The 24,381-nt window shown below is 37.2% G+C and overlaps 1 long non-coding RNA gene across 1 annotated transcript in view; it reads left to right on the top strand.

The window, feature by feature from the left end:
• The window catches only part of LOC133211694 (uncharacterized), a 31,090-nt gene extending 11,483 nt beyond the window's left edge, over positions 1-19,607 (top strand). Inside the window, exon 4 of the long non-coding RNA XR_009725261.1 lies at positions 19,114-19,607. This is a non-coding gene — a long non-coding RNA (uncharacterized LOC133211694). The remainder of the gene's footprint in view (positions 1-19,113) is intronic.
• Positions 19,608-24,381: the final 4,774 nt, after the last annotated feature.

Raw genomic sequence — 24,381 nt, 5'->3', positions numbered from 1 at the left:
AACATCCCTGTACTCTTCCCAGGCTGCCTGTCCTTGCTTCCACATTTTATAAGCGTCTTTTTTCATTTGAATTTTCCTCAGCAGGTCCTTATCCATCCAAGGAGGTCTCCTGGCCCTCCTGCTGCACTTCCTTCTAGCTGGGATGCAACACTCCTGAGCTTGCAGTAGGTGATCCTTGAATATCAACCAACAGTTTTGCCCCCCCTGCCCTCTAGGGCTATATCCCATGGAACATTACTAAGAAGGTTCCACAAGAGGCCAAAGCCTGCTCTCCTGAAGTCCAGGGCAGTGAGCTTGCTGCACGCTCTTCTCACTGTCCTGAGGATCTCGAATTCGGCCATCTCGTGATCGCTGCAACCAAGGCTGCCCTGGAGTGTCACATTTCCAACGAGCCCTTCCCTGTTGGTGAGCACGAGGTCAAACATGGTACCTTTCCTTGTCGGCACCTTTGTTACTTACAGAAGGAAGTTGTCTTCCACACAATCGAGGAAAATCCTGTATTGCTTGTGCTGGGCGGTACCGTCATTCCAACAGATGTCAGGGTGGTTGAAGTCACCCATGAGAACAAGGGCCTGCGAGTGTGAGGCTTTTCCTATCTGTCTATAGAGTGCTTGATCCACAGATTCCTCTTGATCAGGCGGTCTGTAACAGATCCCCACAGTAATGTCTCCCGTAGCTGTTTTCCCTTTAACCCAGACCCACAAACTCTCTGTTAACTGCTCACCTGTCCCCAGACAGAGTTCCATACTCTCCAGCCTATCCCTAACATAAAGGGCAACTCCCCCTCCCTGCCTGCCAGGCCTGTCTTTTCTAAAGGGCCTGTAACCTTCCATTCCAGCATTCCAGTCATAGGAGCCATCCCACCATGTTTCTGTGAGGCCTACTATATCCTACCCCCGTAAACGTGCACACGTCTCTAATTCCTCTTGCTTGTTCCCCATACTACAGGCATTTGTACAGAGGAATCTCAGCCGAGCTCCAGATGAAGCTGGCTCATTGGCTGGAGCGGCTGGAATATCGCTACATTGCTCCAAGCGTTTATTGTAGGTTCTGGCAACTGACTGGGTGTGTTGGGATGGAATGATGCCCCCTCCCCCAACACATCTAGTTTAAAGCATCCTTGACCAGTCTGGCAAGCCTCCTACCAAAACCACTCTTCCCCTTCTTTGTCAGACCAGCTCACCAGCCCCTTCCTGCTTTGTTTAAGGGCACACTGTTGAACAGATGAAACATAGACTTTTCAAAACTGGACAAGAAGAGTTATATTTTTTAATATCAATATTGTATATAAATTTTGTGTGCATATGTATTCGGGTATTTGTGTACATGACCTGTACCTATGTTAAGAACAGTTGTACATATCGGTGAGGGAGCACATCTCCATGATGCATGTTTCAGGTACAAAGAACAGTAGCTGCTTCTATTACTGTGTCTTTCTAGCATTTTCCTAATTGTGTTTCTTCTCAGTGCATCTACTCATCTAATTTTCTGAAAAAAAAAAAAAATGAAATATTTTTCAAAATTGAAGAGTCTACAATAAAAAACAAAACCCACCAACATTCTGAATTGAGTGGACAGAATTATCATCAGTTTTTGCTGTCTTATGGTTGCCTGGACCATTAAATCCTAAGTTTATCATTTTTCCTATTGAAGGCTGATATACAGCCTGCAAATTGCAATAAAGCCTAGATGTTATTCCAAAGATGCATCAGGCCTTGTCCAGGCCAAGAAGTAGTTCTGTTCCTGCATCAGAGGAAAAAGGATATCCTTTACCCTACTGAAACCATTCATGATTACTTGAACAAAAGTTTTATATTCTCAGTGGACTCTCTGAAGCAAGGAAAGTCTCAAACTTTTTATGCCTTCCAGAGAGTTCTCCAGCCGTGTTTTTGGAACAAGAAGCTCAGTGGTTGGGAGCTCAACAGTTGGAACAGGGGAAAACCAGTCTGTATTTAAAAATCTTTGCTATGACATCTGTTTGAGTCCTTGGTGTCCGAGAAAAATGATGACAAAGAAGCAACCATTTTCAGATGGAATACCAAAACATGTCATTTGTAATCTCTGAGGTATAATTTTAGTTTGGGAATTAGTATTCATTTTCCTTCATTAAGTATTCATTTTCCTTCATTAAATATTCATTTTGGAAAGGTGAGTTTTTTTAGGTAGAATGATGGTTTCATAATGCAAAAAAAAAAATAAATTATATATGTGAATGAATGTTATAGGGAATCATACAGTAGCTCTTAACAGTTAAAGATTAAGAACTCACACTGACTTGTGACTTTGAGTGACTCATTTATGACTGGCAGACATTATTATTACTACTTTTCTTAAAGAGTAATTTCCAAATCAATTTTTGGTTACTAGATTTGTGGTTAAAGAATAATTGTTATTATTATTTCCTAAAATGGAGACAATTCAGACAGTGGTGTTGGGATGCAGACCTTGGTATTAATGTTTTCAATCCCTCCCATCCCCCAATCATTTAATGATATATCTCTCTTAGAAAAAAATAAGCGCCTAACAAAATCAAATGTGAATTTTCTGGAAGATTGATGAGATCTATTGCAAGGGATCAATTTGAAAGCAAATAATGGTACACTTGGAATATATCCATTGACAAATTTGTAATTTTAGAAGAGGTCATTAGGCTTCAGCAAAATTATATTAATATCAAAGAAGTGGACTCTGAGTCTGTCTTTTAGAGATTTTCTGAGGTGGGCTTCCCTCATAATTCTCAGGAAGGGAAATTTCTTTTTTCTTCATCTGGTGGGCCAGAACAGCCAGCAGAAGAAATTGGGTTTGACTCTTCTCAAAGTTTCTGAGCAGCCTGATTCAGTTTCTACCAAAAAAAAAAAAAGGGGGGGGGGGGGGGGGGAGTGCAACTTTGAATCAAAACGTAAGGAATAGGAAAGTTTGGGAATACTAAGGAACTAAACCATGGAAATATTAGGATGAGGAATTTTTCTTGACTCTTCAACTTTCAGTTGTTTTCTAATATCTTATGCCCCCTTTCACATCCATCTTGCGTGAATATTTGAAAACTGCATGTTTGACAAAAAAGGCCTTTTAAAGTAAAAAATAAGGTGATTAATATCAGCATGCACAAATTATCTTAAATACTTATATATGAAAGAAGATAAACCTTTGAAATCCTTAAGAAACCAAAACTGCACAGCAACTATAAGAGAAGTTCTTTCCAAATACATGGCAGTGTACTGTCAGTATTCCCTGTGGCCCAGAGACTCTTCACAAGATACTACAGACATCCTTTTCCAACCATCAAGGAACATCTACACAACCTAAAGGACAGTGGGACTCTTCAAAGATAAGTAAATGTGGAAGAGTCTTTAGAGAGAGGTGAGTTGTAAGGAAATACAGGCAGACATTCTGGCAGAAGTCAAAGCATTTCTTAACATTTGCTAGGAAAAATGGTCCAATTCTACCTGAAGAAACAGGTTTAGAGGTAAGCAAAGTTTTCTCAGCCCTTAACTGTTCATCTAGATAACTGGAGCTCACAGCTCACAATTATACCTGTGATGTATTTTTTTCTTTTTTTTTATATATATATATATTTTTGAAGGTAGAGCACTGTGCATTTGCTTATATAACCTAAATCCTGTAAAATATTGCATTTTGTTTTGTTTGGAGGGAGAAGGAATGAAGAAGAGATGTGCATTTTAGCTGTGTCTTTTGCATATATAGGAAGTGAACTGGAAGACCCCAGAAAAATCCAGAACAAAAAGAGGGTTGTCACTGGGGAAATCTGAGGCTGTCTGAAGATACAGAGGAAATTCCCATTGTAAGCAAGCCATCTGTCAGGTCATGCTGAGTTATGCCAAAAAGCTGAAGCAATCAGAGCACAGTAGGGGAAAAACAAGTATGGGAGTTAAATCCAGCTTTATGTTCATAGCAATTGACAATCTATTGAGAGAGCCAGTACCACCCTGGAGATGGACTATGCAGGCTACTATTAGGGAATGGAAAGGCACCATGTTTCTGTTTACTTAGGAGACCACACTAAAAATAATGTAATGGCTTGAATCTAAGGTTACCCACTGTCTTTCCAAAGAATAAAATGAATAATCAATTTCCTAGCAACTAAGCAGACTAGTTGGCTGTTACCCTGAGGTGGTCACTTGTATCTGAGCTGTGAAGCCCTGTTACTTACTGGCAGAGGTCCTTTGATAGTAAGCTCTGGATGGTCCAGGTAATGGGGTACAAAATGGAACAGGATTGGGCTACACAGGTCCATGTCTGCGTAGTAAGGGAAGGCAGTATGCAGAATTTCTTTTGTGTATGTGTGTCCATATATATATTCAATACATGCAGTATATGTGTATTTTTACCTTTGGTGTCTGAAAAGTAAGAGCCACCAAAACTAGAGGCCGACATATGTTTGTGTTTGCTAATGTATGCTAATGTAAAGGAAAGAAACTTATACAATTGCTTTGTTAGCTTTGTCTTAGTAGTCAATTGCCAATTCCTACCAAATCTGGTAATGTAAGTCTCAGATACATTAAGTTTCAGCAGCTTTGTGAGGATGTGACCTGTTAGATGAGAGTGCACGTATTAGTATCACTGACAAATGAAAAAAACAGCAGTATGGGCTACTTAAGCAGACCTTAAACAGAGAGCACTTTGGGAAACCAGGCACATACCTGCTGTTTACAGAGCCTTTATAACTTTTCACCAAAGAGACTTGCAAGAGGGTTGCAAGTAAGAAAAAGCAGAAAGAATTTTTAATCTTGTTTATTCACCCATAAAAGGAGGAAAGAAACAGTTAATATTTTGATAGTCTGCCCTGCTCAAGCCTGCATGATTAAAACAAAAACTGGATGGTAACTGAAATTTGTTGCTCACAGCTCAGTCTAATACAGAGTTATGCTAGATTAGATCGTGAAAGAAAAATATACATGCCCTAATGCTGGAAGATGACAGGAATATCTGCAGTAATTAAAACTCTGAAATATATTTGTAAATCAAGCATGACTCTAGAAATCTTACGGTTTAGAAGGGCAGTTCCACTACAGTCACCATATTAGCAGATGTCCTAGAATTTACAGCCTTCTGCTCCACTCAGGACTATATTTAGCCTTGAGTGTGTTAGTCTTTGATCTGGAATTTCTTATTTTGCTGCCAATTTTGACAGCATGTTGTGACATCTGGGTTTCTGGTGTTCAGAAGAAAGCAGAAAAAGGACATAAAAACAGAAAAGAAAAGAAAGTTAAAATGCATGATCAGTTTTGAAGTCTATGAGTAATTATGATATCCTGGCATTATGGTGGATAAAATCAGAATTGCAATAGCAAATACTTGGTGAAAACCAAGGAAAGTCAGTCTTTATAAGAAGCTGCCACTGGATATTTGCATACTGTAAACACACAGTGTATCTGAATCTGATGAAACATTTAAAAAGATTTTTTAAAGAAAGTGTAGAACTTTAGTAAGTTAAATAGACCTTAAAATCCTTTTTAACTGACCTGAGACATGTAAGTGGGCTTTTAGGTAACTAAAGTTAAGATACTGTCCTTCCTACAGTTTATGAATTGCAGTTTTGTTTGGTCTAGAGATAGAAACTTTAAGAGAGAGATAACAGGTCAAGTACAGAAATTAAACAGGAGCTGAACATCAGTCATAAGAAAGACTGGCCATCTCTCTTTAATTTTTTGTGCCTGCCTTTACGTACTATATATTTCAGTTTTCACTGATGCCCAGATTGAAGAGCTGGAAGGTACTATTTACTGTTAATTTGCTTCTGTTATGCATGGGCCAATGCTACTGACCAAAGGATTTATCTACTAAGAAGAAGATCAAAAGACCGACACACAGAAAACAAACACTAGCTAATGAAAAACAGATCTTGTCTTAGCCCCTGAAGCAGCCTAGGGCTGATTCTATCTGGATTTCTGCTCTAAAAATCTGGAAACCCTAATTTCTCAGAGAGTGTCACCTGATTGTAGCTTTATCATCTCTGAATGTATAGTACTTTTAAAAGTCTCAAAGATTTAGTTTCACAGTACTCATTATGCAATTACCTATTTTTCAGCTACTAGATTGTAATCTTTCCACGCAGTTTACAAATGAGGTCTCAGGCATCTAGTTTCACTGTTTAAATAAGTTTAGCTATTCCAAGTTTGGTTAATTAAGAGATCACTGTCCACAGTAGCTTCTGTTTAGAAAAGCACACTCAAGACCCCTTGAAAGTTGGTTCACAAACTTGGGTGCACAAAATGATAGAGAGACTTGGGTAGAAATAATTTGTGTATATTTACATGTACCATGTTTACGTGAGAGAGGTTTCAGATATATTTATTGCTTGAGCACTGTTTTGGTTGTTGTTTTTTTTGCAGTTAGAAGTTTCTAGAATACCAGAAGGGAGGATGTACACATATAATATAGTCTAACCTGATCTTCTTTACTGTTTTAATTTAGAGATAATGGTCTTCTTAAAAGTCCGGTCTAAAAGAAATTAATCTTCTGAACTTTTAAAATGCAATCTGATTTTTTTTAAGTATTCTGATATTGGATCATTATTTATTAATAGCATTATTAAAAACATTATTATCAGCAGCATCACTGATAATTTTCATTCAGTTTTGCAGTATCCTTTAAGAGTCCTCATTTAGGATCTGAAACCCAATTTGTGAGTCCTGTACAAAGACAAAATGAAAACACAGGACCTCTCCCAAAAAGTCCTCAGAGAGGGAAACAAGGCAAACCAGGAGGATGTATAGACAGGTTCCATTAGAGTAATTTTACATAACAGTAACTTAATTGAGACTAATTCAGGACCATAAGAAATTCAATATACAGTCTTTCCATCTCTTGTATTATTGGCTTGACTTTTGTAGGCAGTCTTTTCTTTTAGTTTATTTTCCACTTCCCTGGGCTATATCCCCTCAGCAGCTTATAATTAAAAAAAAAAAAATAAAAAAATCTATTGTGCAAAGTATTTCTTCACAAATCTTTCGAGTCCTTTCCATAACTGGTTTGTTAAGACAGACCTTACCTAAATCTTACCTACTGAAAGGTGCTTATATTGGATCAGGTTTGTGAATAAATATCTCCATGGACTGTAGTCCAATTAACATGAACACAAGAAAAAAATTAGTCATCTAGAAGAGGTTCTATTTCCTAGGATAACTGTTTAAAGAAAAACAAATGTAACAAAAACAGCACTGACGTGAGCAATACTCCAAGTGAAGATCTCTAATTCCTTTTTTTATTATTTGATGTGGATGCCTGCTGATTTCTGTGGAGCCAACAGGAAAGGAATATGGTTTATTCACATTAACTAAAGTAGTATCTGTGTGATTGTAATTCAAGTCAGTATGAAAAAAAGAAAAAACTCTGCAATTTCATTAGTAATTTCCATACCCTCCCATCACCAATAGAGAATGAATTTTCCAACCAATGGGTTTAAAACACTTTTTATACATGCTCCTGCAGCCTGTCTCCCTTCTTAACTCTTCATTTTTTGCTCATTTTCCTTTCTGACATTTCTTTTAGTTTCATTTGCTATTTACAGCATTTTCAATATGTGCTACTTGAGGATCCTGCTACTCAGGTTCATTTCCACAATCATTATCAACCTAATCTCTCTGTCTTACTCTCTTTCCTCCCCTAAGGTGATCCTTTCATTCCATTCCTAGACTTTGCTCTATAGTCTGGCTTGAAATTTGAGAAAGAGCTTAGCTAATGTTTAAATACTAATTCAGCAGTACTTAACCTGCTGAAGTGTACACATATTACTACTGTGTCTGTAATATCTTCCCCATGATTACCCAAGAGAAATTCAAGGCTCCTCACTGAAGTTCAGGTCCAAGCCAACACATTACCAAGTTGAAAGCAAGCAAGAGCCTCCCAGAAAATAATGAAGACTGTGTTAAGACAATGTTGACATTGATACTTAACCTGCCCATCAGATAAACTTAACTTGAAGTCACCACAGCTGCTCCTTAGGATACATACAACTTCAGGGCAGTGATTTCCTTCCTTCAGCTCATATCTTCTTGTTGCATTGTCTTGTGTCAGCTGTGCCTGGCATGAACAGATTATAGGTAATCAAGTTCACCAAGTGCAGAGCTGGAACTCACTGCTTCCCTGCCCTATAGTAGCTTGTTCTGCCATTAGATTCCATCTGGTCTCTGTTTTCCAGTATAAAGAATTTCTGTAAACAGCATACTATTAGGTCGCTGGAAAATTTGTTGCTTTTAATACTGTAATTTAATACTGTAGGTGATTTAGGGGACACAGGATTGAAAATACAGTGGACTAACTCAGCAATGAAGAGATTTCTAAGAGAAGCAGATATCCAGAAAAATATTTGTATATATACACTACCTTCTATATAGTAAAACCAAGAAACATAAGAATAGTTAAAATAATAAATAGATATTAAAATATTTTAAAAAATTATTAAAAAAATGCTTCTCTTTCCATTTTCTTCTTTACAAATGTTACAGAGAGTAAGAAAGGAAAAAGAAAATGCAGTTTTACACAAGATACTATAAAGAATCTATATTGTAATACATTTTGTCAGGCAGCCAAACAGACAGTGTCATATCTGTGGGCAGAATAAAGGTTTCCTTTTTCCCAGTATTAAGAGAGAAATTTAAGTCACCTCCAAAACCTCCAGTCACCTACCACACTCGGCAGTGTAGAGCACGCAACCTAGTTTACCAGCAGTCAGTGGTGTCTTAATTTGTTTCAGTTCATTTCCATGATGTAAACATGAATAAGGTCCATGTCATTCAAAAAAGATACAAAAAATCCCCAGTGGGATCCAGTGTACTTACGTTAAGTGAAATAATGTATGTTTTAAGCATCAGACTGTTTGTAGACATGGGAAATAATCCAATCTTTCCAAAGTAATCCTTTCAGACTGTCAGTAGAATCAAATACGAAGCTCCAAGTACTCAGAGAGATTCAGTACACTTTAACTAGAAATTTGTTTCTCTCCTCTGACTTGAGTTGAACTTGTTTTCAATCTTCATTGCCCTTTTTGTACTGAATAATTTGCCTCCATCTTTCTTCAGCGGTGAGTATCCAGTATTACTATATTCCCTCAGTATTATGAAAGAGTGTAGCTGAGGGTACCTTCAAAGCTTGCCATGAGCCAAAGTTGAAAGTCATTGCAGATTTTGCTCTGGGCTTCAGGGATTTTGCTGCTGATTGCACTGACAAAATCTGAAATGTAGTTTAAGAACAAGGGGGGGTTCTGCCATGTCAAAACACAGGATGGAAGTGCACAGATGGGCCCAGCTGTTTCTTCCTCTCATCATTCTTGGGGGGAGGGAGAGTAAGGAATGATTCCCTGAATAAAAAAGGGTAAGTCAGATGAAACAGCCCTACCAGCTCCCTTATTTATTTTTCTTTACCCTTGAGAAGTGAAAAGATGTTCTTTCACCACCCCAGCTGTGAACAGCAGTCCTACCAGAGCAGACAATGTAGAAAGACTAAGCTAATGTGTCCTTTCTTCTACCTTTCCATTCCTTCACTGGTTTTCCTTCCTCCACTGGTTTTCCTTCCCCCACCAGTTTTCCTTCCCCAGTTCCACCCTTATAAGTTCTGCATTTGGCATTAGAGACAGAATAAGTTCAATTCCCTAGGGCAAGAGGCAATGGTCAGCAATATATGCTAACCTTGTCAGCTTGTATGATAACATTAGGAAACATAAGCCTGCTTATCTCTCTTCTAAGTAAAAGCAGGTAAAGAGTATGGGGCAGTCCTTTTTCAAAGGTTTGTAAGAGCCATTTCCTATTCTAGAAGCACCTACTACCCTGTTTCTCACCTAAGACTTAAACACCCATATGAATTGACTGAAGCTTCTTGAAGGAGTCAGGAGGACAGAATTTACAGAGAAATTCAGGCTGTCACTCTGCTGGTTTTGCTGGGATAGAGTTTATTTTCTTCACAGTAGCTGGTATATGGGACTGTACTTTGAATTTGTGCTGGAAGAGCGTCAATAACACAGTGATGTTTCTGTTATTGCTGGGCAGGGCTTACACAGAGCCAAGGCCTTTTCTGTTCCTCACAACACCACCCCGGTGAGTGGGCTGGAGGGGGCATAAGAAATTGGGAGGGGGCACAGCTGGGACAGCTGACCTCAGCTGACCAAGGGATATCCCACACCATATGGCATCATGCTCAGCATAAAAAGCTGAGGGAAGACGAAGGAAGGGGAGGATGTTCAGAGTGATGGCATTTCTCTTCCTAGGTCACCGTTATATGTGATGGAGCCCTGCTTTCCTGAGCATAGCTAAACACCTGCCTTACTGATGGAGGCAGTGAATTAATTCCTTGTTTTGCTTTGCTTGTGTGCACGGCTTTTGCTTTACCTATTAAACTGTCCCTATTGCAACCCACGAATTTTCTTACTTATACTCTTCTGATTCTGTGCCCCATCTCACCAGGGGGGAAATAAGTGAGTGGCTGCATGGGGCTTAGTTGCTGGCTGGGGTTAAATCAAACAGTCCTTTTTGGCACCCAACATGGGGCTTGAAGGGTTTGAGATAATGACAGATTTGATTGGAATGTGCCAGATCAAATTTGTAGCTATTATTGCTGTTTAGCTATTAATTGACAGGCTTCTGTGCTTGCCATGGGGCTTGCAAGCCATAGTGTGTATTAGAGTGTAGTGCTTTTTAGTGGCTGCTTTTTGCTTTCACTGCTTGCTACTGCTGTAGTGCTTATCATCTTACTTTGCTGTGCATGGAAACATTTTGATAACAGCAGTGGCGATGTGCCTGGGCTGGCAGATGGCCAGGGCATCACTGCTGCTTCTGTGCTGACAGGCTGAAACTCCAGTGTGAACTGATTTGAAAGGCCTGTGACCTTTGGATAAGTCCAAATGGGAGCAGGACACCCCAAAGCATCTGTGGCTGTGATTAAGACCACACCAGAGCAGGTATATCTTGAAGTATCTGTGGCCGTGGTTGTGTCTGCGCTTCAGCAAGCATACCTCTGAAGGATTAGTCCTTGGGCCATGTTGGAGAAGGTGCACCTTGAATTTACTGTCTGTGGATAAGTCTGTGCTGCAGCAGCAGAAGAAACTGGCTCATAGATAAGGCTTCTCTTGGAGCAGGTGCAACCATAAGGGACTGCAGTCTGTGGATAAGTCCAAGCTGGAGCAGAGACAAGGGTAGGAGTTCATTGCAATGTTAACCCTCATGATCTGGTCCAAAGGGCCAAGCGTGGAGATTGTAATGGAAATACCTTCAAATTGTTGTAAGCATGGATCTGAGCTGTATGTTATGGAATTTACTATAGCAAGAACCTCTTGTTCTAGCCTGGCTAGAAGCAAGTAGAGGAGTTCATTGCAATGTTAAACCATGACACACTTCTTGTAACAGGCTGTCACGGTTTAAGCCCAGCCAGTAACTCAGAACCATGCAGCCACTCGCCCACTCCTTCCCTTCATCTCCTCCACTCCTGGTGGGATGGGGAGGAGAATCGTAATGTAAATCCCGCTGGCTAAGAACAGTCCAGTAACTAAGGTATAACACAAATCACTACTGCTACCACCAATAATAATGATACAGGAAATAATAATGGGAGAGAACATAGAACTGAAAAAGGAAGTGAAAAAAAAAACAGTGAACACAAGTGATGTACAATACAGTTGCTCACCATCTGCTGTCACTGGGCACGATGTGCTGTGGCATGGAATACCCCTTTGGCTAGTTCGGGTCGAGTGTCCTGTCTCCGCTTCCTTCTGGCTTCTTGTGTCCCTCCTCACTGGCAGACCATGAGAGACTGAAAAGTCTTTGATCAGGGTAAGCGTTGCTTAGCAACAACTAAAACATTGATATGTTATCACAGGCCAAAATCAAGAGCCCAGTACTGCATTAGGAAGGAGAAGTATAACTGTTACAGCTGAACTTGGGACACAGGCTTCATGGGACAGGAGACAAATAAGTAGGAAGAAGCCTGAATCTCATTTGAAATCTGGAATTTCAAATTGTATGACCCAGAATATGAAAGCTTTTGATACTGTGTAAACAACTCAAACTATCCTAGAAGGAGGAACTAGCTGGCTGAAGGTTGCTAGATGTACTATGAAATGGATTTCCCACCTCTCAGCAACAAATGCCATGCCCTGTGTTAAAAGAATTTGGTGATTTCTTTTGCCTATATTTCCTATATTCTTAATGTTTACTTGAGAATTAAATGCAGGAAATCCCTTTCCACCCTAGTTCATTTCCTTGCAGTTTACACTGGCAGCTTTGATCTACTACTTCCTGGGAACTAGCTATAAGTAGGATGTTAATAAGGAAAGGCTGGAAATGGAAGAAGGAACTAATGGCATAAAATTGCTAAAAATTTCCGTTAAAACATCTGCTTTGGTGACAGCAGCAGTTAAAAAACTGAGAAAGGTTGCATACAGCAGCACAGATTTTATATTTTAAAATATGAAAATCCTACAGCAGTCCCAGACACATATTCTATATACATAATGCATACTCCACTTTTCATTTCATGACTCACTACTGGACTATGCAGACCATGCAGTTTGAGCAGCACTACCAGCTAACATCTACCTAGAGGTTGATGTTTAGTACCTTTTCCCGAGGCACGGGAACTTTTGCTTCAAAACTACTCAGGGTTACAAGGCCTATAAATCAACCCTTTCACTTGGTTCCTTGCTCATTTCACTAGTTTATTGCACACACACACACAAAACAAGTAGCATGTTTCCCCAGCATGACTAACTTTTCCAGCTTCTGAAAAGATTTGGAAGTACTTTATGTTGATCTATGTCTAGATTATAGTGCATTTCTAGCCTGGAAATCATTTTCTATATCAAAACAGGCGATTCTTTATATGGATGGCTATCCAAGGAGCATTCAAACATACTGTATTTTGGCATTTATCCTTCCAGGCAATGACAAAAAGCAAGTGGATTGGGCTGTTACCAAGGGTCCAAATTTGTTATCTGGCAGGCCTTGTGAATACTGCATGTTATGTACCAAATATTGCTTAAGATAAGAGATATTTGAGATTTTCCCATATCTACGAATCAGAGAGTAATTTTTCTTCTTGATTAAGGTTTTGATTTTTTTTCCACTATTAAACCAGAATTTTCATGAGTGTTTCTATAGGTTTATATTCATTTTATGTAATGGACTGGAAGTGAATTAGTTCTTATTCAAGCTATGTTGCAGTAGAGTCTATGAAAAAATGAGAAGCAATGCAAATAGCCTAACTATCCAGATCTCTTCTTAATTTTTCTGGAATACATCTATGGAGGCAATCTGAGATACTTAATAATCAATGGAAGCACTTACTACAGAAAGAAAATGACAGTGCTCTATGCAGTAATGCTTGGATTTTGATATGGTAGTTTTGTAGTAACACTAGATTAATTAGACTAATAACATCACTGTCTATTTTTTATTCTCCTTAATCATTTACAAAATAAACAAGAAAAAATATTCTCAATAGAAATCTTTGTTGCTAAAGATAAGGAATCCACTTAAATGCATATTGGGAGATACTACTTTCCAACACTAACTATTCTATGATTCTATAATATTAGATGATGAACTCCTGAGTTAATATGATATATCCTCCTCAACACCACTACTAGTTTCTGATGGCTATGATCAAAAGCATAAAAGAGTTTGTGTGAAAGGCTGTATGGTGAGGGAATTGCACTTATCAAGGTGATGTTGGATGCCTTGAGCAAAGTGTTCATTCAAAACCCCAATCTCAGTTACCATCTCCTAAGGGCAAAACATCTTTAACAGTAGCAGATTCCCTGAAGTCTAAAGAAGTGTCGTTCACATTAATTATGGTGTTTGCAGCTTGATATATCAATCTGTGCTACCATCCATTTCTCAGCAAGACTGACAGAGCAAGACTTTTCTTGTGAAGAAAGGTCGTTGCTTTTCTTCATTTTGGGGTTTGTAATCTCCCACCTCTCATAATGCTAAAGTAATTGCTCCCACCAGGATATTGTCCAGCTGTGCTCAATTTATAATTTGTAATATTTTCCTTTCTGTATGTCAACTAGTGGTATATTTTTATGGCATTCTCCCAAGTAGATAATGATCCAAACAAAGATGTTTATTTAGAGGATTGGATAAACTGGATCAAAATTCAACTACAAAAAGTACAGAAAAAACATTCTCTTTTCCTAACTTTTTTTTCTTTATATATATATATATATTGATGTTACTTCTGTTAGTCAAAATGCTCACAGTCTGCCCCACTGTTCATTAACCAGAGAGGAAAAACATTGCTTTCCAGCATGTGCTAAGGATTTTAAATATGTAAAGGTCAGGATGCTCCCTTCAGTTGTCTCTAGGTCACGGAGATAGAAAGGTGAAGCTGAAGCAGTTTTAGAGTATAACAAATCGTGACTTTAGTATACGTCATGATAAGGGCACAAGAAAGATTAAGGCTATTTTGGTCTCAGCTGCTGTTAGTATTTCTCTTTTAGTTTACTCAGTCCAACTTCTGACAAATAGATGTGATTTCACTTAGAGGAGCTTGAGAGAACTATTGCACAGCTGTTAAATAACAAAGAATTCATAAATTTAACTCTGTTAAATTTAACTCTGTTAAATTTATGGTTTTAGGCTATAGATGTCAAATACATATAGAAACTGTTCATAGAGGCATGACTATTTCCACTAAAAAAGTAGTTGCAACTCTTAATCTTGCGAATTTGTAATTGGGAGAAAAAAGTAAGTCACTGATTTCTGTGGTGGTGTTGGCTGTCTAGGAGACTGTCCTGAGAAGAGATTTTATTTGCCAGGGTGTATCAGACTACAGTGCCAGTTCTCTGCCAATGAGCTTTCATATACCACAGAAGAGTTCACTCCCTGCAGGATGAGACCTTAGAAAGCTTTCTACTCATGCCATGTCTTCAAATACCCATGGCATCTTAGTGCCTGGAAATATGATGTTTCTAAAGACATACAGCCTGCCTTGGCTCTCCAGCTGCCATTTGAGATAATGCAGTCTTTTAGCTGGACTTGGATCCTTCTCCTCATCTAACATGTTAAGTCAAACAGACATAAAAATTAAAAATCACAGTCTCACAAGTGACATGAACAGTCATTATGCTTCCTGCCAGTTCAGTACCCCAAGGTTGAGGGTTTCTTCAGCTCTAGCAGTACTAAGAAGTACTTGTAAGAAAGCACATGAAAAGGCACAGTATTTTAAAAACAAGCTGCATCAGAAAAAAAAAAAGAAATTCATATTTAAGCTAGAAAAAAATAACGTCTTCATCAATGGCAGATTCTCTCATGCGTTGAATGATGTAGTTGAGATTTCTCTTTCAAAAACAGATAAAAGCTAAAATACCATTGCCTTACAAATGTCAGAAAGTGCTGGGAAAAGGGGCAATTGTTTTGGTTTTTGAGTAAAATCTGGGATACTTCCAGTAGCACATACGAATCATTTAAAGAAAACTCCGAATTGAAAAGTCAGATAGTTGTTTGCCATTTCTACTTTCACTGCAGGATTATTCAGGTAGCTAAACTATACCCTGCATGTACAGAAAATGTGAGGTTTGAATGAACGAGGAAAGTTGTGTCTGAATTAAACACTTGTGATGAAGTTTATTACAACTTCTATTAAAGCAATATGTTCATAGTCACTGGTAACAAGAATAGCTTATATTCAAAGACTATGTGTGAGTGTTTATGCTTCTTATATATATACATTATTAAATAAGAAATTGAGATAGATTTAATATTGTCAAACCCATGCAAGGATCCTAGGGACACTCATAACCTAACGATTATTTTGTATCTGGGTCTCATCTATCACTTTTAATTGGGCAAACCTGAGCTCTAACCATTCAGAGTAGATAATGCTTCCATGCAGCAAAATCCATTAACATTTCTATCTTTGCTAAATGAATAGACCATTTTTTTTCTTCAGACCCTTTTATAGGTTTATATTTACCATCTGTGCTCTACATATGTTGAATTTTGACAGATCACAAAAATCCCCAGGAGGGATTTCATCTGTCTTATTGGCTTTGCATTTTGTGAAGTTCTCTAGCAGATCTCAGAGGACAGTTTAAGAAATAGAGGAGTTAGGTCTAGAGATTTACAGTTTGGTAGCAATAAATAAAAGGCTGTAAGAGCTTAATCTGTCTTAATAACACACTGGCTGTGATAGACTTCTGGAACAGAGAGACCACCTAAGAGGTATTGGCAGTGATGGAAAGACCCCACCATGTTAGTTTGGATGAGGAGGTCATTCAGCATGACACGTATAGGAGGGAGAGCAGGCAAATCACCTAACTGGCAGAAGAGCTGTAATTTGTGTTTTTATTTATAGTAGGATTGACTACCAGGCATAATATTGAGTGGTATCCATGGGAGAATGCTAGCACTAGTTACCCTCAGTCAGTAGAATTCACTGACTATAGATGGCTTCACAAAGTTCAGTGGGGGAAGCTGTCCGTTTTATGTATGCATTTACAAATGTAGAAAGGAATCTTGTTAACATGCTTTGTAAAAATTCATTTATTGATGATAGTATTTAACACAGATGACTACAAAATGGCAAGTATAGAAACAACATTTGTACTGATCTTAACAAATTATCAACATTCTGAAGTAAACAAATAATTTATTGCACCTTGTAAACAAAATCACTCATTAACAAGAAACACTACACCTTTTCAGGTCTTAAAATGAATTTAGAATGGGGCATTCCAGATGCTGTACTACACTGCACTTGCTGTGACCATTTATATCTTTATAATATAGGTGTATATCAGGTGCATTTTACGCTTGTCATCTGGCAGTATGTTAGACTTCCTTGGCACACACACTCTTTGGATGAAAAGGTCAAATGACTTTTTCAATGGCCAAAGCATGGAAATGAGACTTTAAAGCATAAAAAAATATTCTAATAATAATCTTGCTGATGCAGGTACTTGCAGCTTTGACTCCTATGCCTACTACACAACTAAGGACTAGACTTTTTTAGCAAGATCTGAATGATATATATATGGTATACCTGGGGATAAATTGAACTTTGAAAAGTTAGTGAAATATATGTGTCACTCAAATCAATAAATCATTACCAAAAGAGTCTACAGAAAAAAAAAACCCAAAACAACCAGCAAATCCAACCTATAGCAACTCACAATGTGTGAAGACAGCTTTAAGAGAATCTTAAGAATAACACGACTGTTGAATGTATAGAACACCATGTTTTGCCCCCACCTTCCTTCAGTGGATACTTGTGTATGGTACAACTTCTCCACCTGTCACCCACCAAGGCAGCAGATTTCTTTTCCAGTTAGATTTACATCCCCCCCTGGAATTTGTCTCAGTCCTAACATGGGTAATGGACTTGGCTGTCCTGAGGTAACAACTGGACTTGATGATCTTAAAGGTCTTTTCCAACTTAGCTGATTCTGTGGTAAATCTGAACTTATTTTCTGACCAAATTAATCATTCTTTCTTCTTCTAGCAATTTGGTCACCAAGCTCTTAGCTACAGCTCAAAACCTTCACTTCCTCTTTCCTATATACCCTTATATGTTGGTGTTATTAAGAAATCCTGAAAAACTTGCCTCAGTTTCTAAAAAGCCCCATCAATTAATCCATTAGGATTAATAAAACATATCTTTGTTATCTCAGCAGGTTGCTCCACATGTTTTTTGATCTGCAAGCAAAAACTGTATTCAGCTTGCTTGTGAAATACCTAGAGTATTGTTGTATAGCTATTTGACTTCTGAATGTTGTGAAGAGTGACATTACCTTCACTTTCTTGTATAAATCATTCTCCAGTTAGACAATGGCTTTGGATTCTTAACATTTAGTTGACGTTCAATTTAGTTTAGGCAATTTCCTCATCCAAGGATAAAACCAGGCCTGACATTCGCATTTGACCATATGAAACACATCACCTTTCCGTGATGTCATTTTTCAAAAAAAAGATACACACATTGAGTTAGCCCTTTGTCAGAAATGAATGCTTGAAGTGAAGGAGTATTCTGACTGGCTAGGAAATGCAATTGTGCTAATTTCTCTTTTGTAATGGAAACAAAAATGCTATCTATGATGCCTAGATCTAAAAGGCATAAAGACATTTGGATCCAGTTAAGGTACACTCACTGCTATATTAGTGCAATTGCCTGTCTTAAGGTATATGAGGAAATAGGTTAGAAAGGTATGAAGGTTAGACAGGAATGAATATGCCAACCTAAATCATGTTTGCCAGCATCCATATACAGACCTCCAATGTTACAATTTGAGGATTGAAAAAATTTATAGAACAAAAATTGTAGATACAAGCATCTAATTTTTAAGTATTTTGTTCAATTACCACTTTTTGGTGGGGTTTTTTTCTCTTTTTTTTTTTTTTTTGGTTGGTTGGTTGGCTTTTTTGTTTCATTTTGGGTTGTTTTTTTTTTGAGGGGGACTCTTATGGCAGGAGTTCTCAGGCAGATTTAGGAGTATTCTTGAGCTGATACCTTAAAAGCATCAAGCTTTCTAACATTATTTATAGTATCATGATGATATTATTAAAAATATTAATGCTAAAAGTTAATTGAATATACTTGTATTTTTACATATATATGGAATGTTTGGGCAGGTTGATTTTAATTGTAAAGGAAGGAGATTTTTTTTGCCTTTTATTGTAGTTTTCCACTTCTAAGAATGCATCCTTCCAAGATCATTTCTTCTTAGAAGTTAGGTTAGCTTAGTTCATATTTTTATCACATCAGTTGCAATGTCTTCCTGGAGCAGGCTTTTCCATGAATTGGATTGAAAAACCCATGAAAGATCCTGATGCTCAGATTCAGCCAAAACCCAAAAAGTAAGTTTCATTCATAAACCTTTATGGAAAGGTTCTGTTAACATAGGCAACACATCTTCACTGCAGTAGTCAATAATAAGGCACTATTTCTGAGCTCCTGCTCTTATTAAATTACATTTTATCAAATCTTAAACTAGAATGAGCTCTTATTCTCAAGTGTGTTTTTTTTCTCTAAACTGGTAATGGGCACAGATTCTTACATTGCCAGCTGTTACTCCTGACAATGACAACAGATTAAAAAAATTAGAAATTTTCAAGATATGGCAAAACTACAGCACACCGCAAATGTCAATAGCTGTATTCATTTCAGATCTGGAATGTGACAAAATGACTCATGCTGGAGAACATACTTCCTGGATCACAATGCGAGGTAGGAAATCAAATTAGAGATGGTTAACAGAAAGCATTTCAGCTCAACATCCCACACCCACACTTGAAACATTTGTCCAGAATGTGTCCCTCTCCTGAGGCTTGAAAGAACTTGTGTAATTGTTTCATGTTGTCTCATTTTCTCAACTTCTCATTTTTACCTGGTGATGAAGGTCTAAATTACCCCTTCTGTTTCTCATGATAATGGTTATAGAGTGAATGGGAATAAGAGCAATAGAAATCTGCTGCAAAAATTTGCTCTTGTGGAATTCCCTTCCCACATTTCGATCCAAGAAGATCCTGGCTTGGAAATGCTGCTCTGAATAGAAGCAATATGAATGCTAAACAGACACAAAGTAAGTGTGTTTTGGCATGGAAACAGATTGATAATCTCTGCTTGAATTTGCTGCTGTCATCATCTAATGAACTAAATTATACCCTTATTTTGTTACATGTCATTATATAGTATTTATAATGATAATATGGAATAAAATAGAACTGTAAAGTTACATAAATTAAGAACAAAAGTAATGAAAAGTTTTCATACTTATTATTTTAAAAATGTTAATGTAAGAATCCTTTAACACTGTGTTTTTTTCATTCCAATTTAGGAACGAAATCTATTTAAGGACATTTTGAAAGACAAAACTTCTCCATGGAATGAAAAAAAGTGAGTTTTCCTCTTCCTTACTGTTAACTCAAACAATTTTTTTAATATGAAAGATGCTTCACTAAAATCTATTCACATGACAAAGTTTAGCTTTCATGTTTCTATTCATCATTGTCATTTTTAAAGTATCTTACAATATGTTAATATTGAAAAACAGGTAACATGATCTTCGTTAAACTTTCCACTTCCAAAGGTTCATTTTCTCATGACACATGAAGCACAGAAGATCCCTTTGAAGTACTTTTAGGAGAAAGTTTGGTCATAGAGTTAATCATAAGAAAATTCATTGTTAGAGGATGTATTTGTAAGTAATCTCAAAAGACTGAATCATTACTTATTTATAGGCAAAGTTTCTCAATAAAAGCATGCAAAGAAAATTTTCAAAGGCAAGCAACTAATCTTTCTCATAAGACACTGACAACTATAATGAATATAGCAGATGACAATAAGTACACATCAGATAGATAGGAAAGTAAAAATAATATAAAGGTTAGTTTGGCACTGGAAGCCATTGAGGGAGCTTTCCTGAACAAGTACAGCAGACAATCAAAATGAGGTCTCTTCAAGGGTTAAAAAAGCAGTATTCAATGCATCAGACTGACCTACAATTGAGATGTAGAAACTGTGTCTCTATTAATCTATCTACAAATATAGGAGGCGTGGCTTTTTCTTTTTTTTTCCAGAAAATATTTATATCCTTACCCCAGTGCTTTATGAGAGAAAAAGGGTATAATACAATGAGGCAAAATTACAAATGTATGTATCATCTCCTTGATTTTTATGGTATATGCTTAAATATATAGTGCCCCTCAAAAATATATGAAGGTAATTCCTTGTTACCTGAGGATATTGGAATTCCCACAAAATGGCTACTGTTGTTTTTTTGTTCCAGGCCATGACACACTCACAACAGGCTGTAATGTCACACTGGTGACTTCATAGAAAAGAGCTTCCACTACCACTTGCTTGATACTGCTTATGTTGAATTAGAAGAGCCTCAAAATGGCAGATCCTAATACGGACAAGTACATTATATGAGCGCAGTGCAAAAGTTATGTATGCTCTAGCTTTTTCATGGCACTACTAGAAATCAATGCAGTTGAAGATTTTAAAGACCTTCTGATAAGCAGCGTGTTAGAGTGTGTGTGTGCTCCCATAAAAAGCAGTAGGAAGGATTTTAAATTGTGTGAATAAGTAGTTACTTCTACCTGTTCAGAAAATAAAGAGAAAATGTATTCTATAACAGCTAATCTCTGGTTTATTAGAATAGGATTCTTTCAAAGGATGTAAACTTAATTGCTTATGTAAAAGTGAGGCCCTCTGGATTTATCAATATGAAGGTCTTTTAATATTAAAGTTTGCCAGCACAAGGATCTGAAGGAAGTTATTTGGACATAGAGACCTACATAGTATTATGTATATAAAAAAGAATAACTCTGCAGACTGTAGCATTTTTTCTGGTGAATAAAACTTTAACTTGGATTAGAATATGAGTCATACAGTGTCAAGGACAGATAAGAAAGCAGAGCTTATAAAGATAAGGATAAAGCAAAAGAATATACACATATTCACAGTTCATCATATTTAGATGTGGTTTTAAATCTTATTATTTTTACTAATTGAGACAGAATTTAAGACTGTTTTCTTCCTTCAGTCAAATCTGGAATTAGTCAGACTTGGTAAAATGGTATGCTATATAATAGTCTGTGCGTGGTAACCATTAGCAGCTCTATCATTAACAGTTGTATATCACTGTCAAAAGTATATATTAAGAGTGGAATCACCTTACTTTAGCTGTTTGAAATTTAGGTGCATAGATTAGCCAATCATTCAGGCTCCTATAGTCGATAGACACTTTCAGAGGGTGATTCATCCCATACTAATATAGGGGTGAATGAATCATCTCCCAAAGATGCCTCTTTCTCTCCTAAGAGCTATACTTTCCCTACCAGAAACAAAAACCAACCATGTGGCTTCTGTTTCCAATTCTAATTAATAAATGTAGCTGAAATTTCAAACATCCATTACTGCAAAAAATTGCTACACACAGTCTTATAGACTGAAAAGTATTCATGTAAATTATCTGGCAAATAACAACAAATGGCAAAGGTGTTGGAGAGGATTGTTGGCAGGTCATTAACCAGTTGCAAACAGAAGAATATTTGTTAAGCCGTATATGAAACTATAGTGCCATGTCATTTAAAAAAATTACTGTCATTGATCGTTACATAAAATAAAGCTGCGGCTTGTGCTTTCCTAGCTCTGTGACAGCAGCTTTAATTGGGGTTTAGAGGGGATAGTGGCTGCTTGCCAGTGCTATATGTAATCATCCAGCTGTTCAGACAGTTAAAGACCTTAAGATGTAATAGCAAAGGAGATGGCAGACATTCAGTCTGCCTGCTAGAGACCAGTGAGCATCCTAGCAAGCTATTTAAGACTTTATTTAATATGGCAGTCGTTAACGGTCAGGAAAAAAAAAAGGAAGAAGTACCATATAATTAATTAACTAGAAACAGAAGTTTGTACACAGATTAAGGTGCTCCGCTATGCATGCCATTGCCTTTATCTAACAACAGCTTTTACTTTTTAATTTGATTAAACTAGTAAAAAGTCTGAAACTATAAATATCTGCTTTATGTTGATAGCACAGGATTCTGTCAGCTCAATTTAATATTAAGAAGTAATTATTGCATAAAGCATCACTGGACTATCAAGCTTCCAGATTGTGTGTCTTAGCCCATCACACATGGAATTTGATGCTCTGGCTCCTGACAATTTTTCTTCCATTAAAATTGTAACCTGAAGGATCAGTTTGTTGGAAAAAGAAACCCTGTAAGGAATTTTACGAGATGTTGTATACAGCAATGTCAAGGCTAGGGAAAAAAAAACACATCAAAATGATACTAAATCATAACTGTATTTGTTCCCATCTTTGCAGCTCGTCTGCAATGGAAGAAACTATGTTAAACTTTAAATACGAACCTCAGAGTACCTCAGAAATATGCTTGCAGTGGAACAGGGTGGGGGGGTGTTGTTATCCTTTGATCACATTTTGACCTCAATTGCTCACTGACACTATCATTAATTTCAGTAGGCTACATCAGTGCAAAGAAAGATTGAACTGTACCTTGTATTGTTCTGTCACTAATGGAATATAACTATCATTGTAGAAAGATCTTATTTTACTTAGCTATTTTTTATATACTGAAAGCGAACTAATAGTCCTGCTTTTGTAAGGTCAGCAAGAAACAGAATGGCCATGGTTTCATTGGTCAATTGCACACCAAATCATATAAAAATGCTGACTCAAACTATTTTATGTTCATTTCTATATTTTAGATTTATTGGGTACCTTTTTAACATTTTGTATTAGGTTCATATGTAAGACCTTGCAAACAGTCATGAGTCTGCTGTACTATAAGAAAATGTGAAACAATTAATAATGAAGTGTATCGGGATATTTCATCTTTGACATCTTTATCTTGTCATACTGTCCGCCACATCTAGAACTTCTTTCAGAGTCCTAATAATTTCAACTGTGGCTTATTTGAGCATTACAGCTCTATTGCAGGGAAAGTGATTACTGCTTTGGGCTTTTTTTCTAGAAGAACACTGAGGCCTGCATTCTGATAAGCTGTCTGTATTTACATCCTACAGAAAATCAGCTGAAATTGTATGATAAAATAAAAATCAAATTAGTTTAGGCTATAACTGAGTTAACATGTCAGTTAGATTAGCAGTTGTTTCTTGACTTACTGATAGAAAAGCTTTGAAAAATTTAATTCCTTTTCAGGTGGGAGCTTGCCCCAGGAAGTAATTTTGAGAGAAGTTTTAGCAATTCAACAGCACCACCTCCACTTCAGCTGAGTTACTAATTGGTACTAATTAGAAACTGATTGGTACTAATGGGGTAACTACTACCTATGTCTCTTTGAGCAGTAACACAAATAATTCAGTAGTATCCCAAGTCTGCAAACACATCATTATGCTGGGGTCCCTCCTTCCTTGTGTTAACTCATTAGTAAATAGGCTGCAAGGTCACACAGTGGTAGTATCATCCATCTTGTTTGCAAATAGTCAAACATCCTGTCAGTGAACAACAAATAACAAATAAATCAAAATAACAGCCCACATCAGCCCCAAGAGATATATGTAACAAAAGCTCTGTGGCTTTTCTCTTACATGTTTTGCATCCCATGTAAATAGAGTTTCATGTGAGAGCAAGGGCTTGATTTCATGTGGGTTTCAGAGCATTCAATCTCTTTTTTTTCTCCACTGTGAATTATTCTACTAGTATCTGGGAAAAGTCACATGGTTATGGTATTTTTTTTTTAATACGTTTGACAAAGACCATTATAAACAACTATAGCTTTAAATGTCCTTAACATTACAGCTCCAGAATAGTGCTGATTAGAGAATAAATGGTGGGCCTGAGAATGCCCCAGCGGTTTACTGGGGAGATCCTTGTTCCCCTGCCAAGATGCATTTAAGGGTGTCCCAAACCTCACATAGACTACCAGGTCATGTATGAATGCAGAT

This window comes from Neopsephotus bourkii, unplaced genomic scaffold (genome assembly GCF_033783945.1).
Source record: "Neopsephotus bourkii isolate Nb327-2 ecotype Australia unplaced genomic scaffold, CSIRO-AGI_Nbou_v1 NB_653, whole genome shotgun sequence".
NCBI lineage: Eukaryota > Metazoa > Chordata > Aves > Psittaciformes > Psittacidae > Neopsephotus > Neopsephotus bourkii.
The sequence above is the reverse complement of the archived record's forward strand: the minus strand, read 5'-3'. Positions and strand labels throughout refer to the sequence as shown.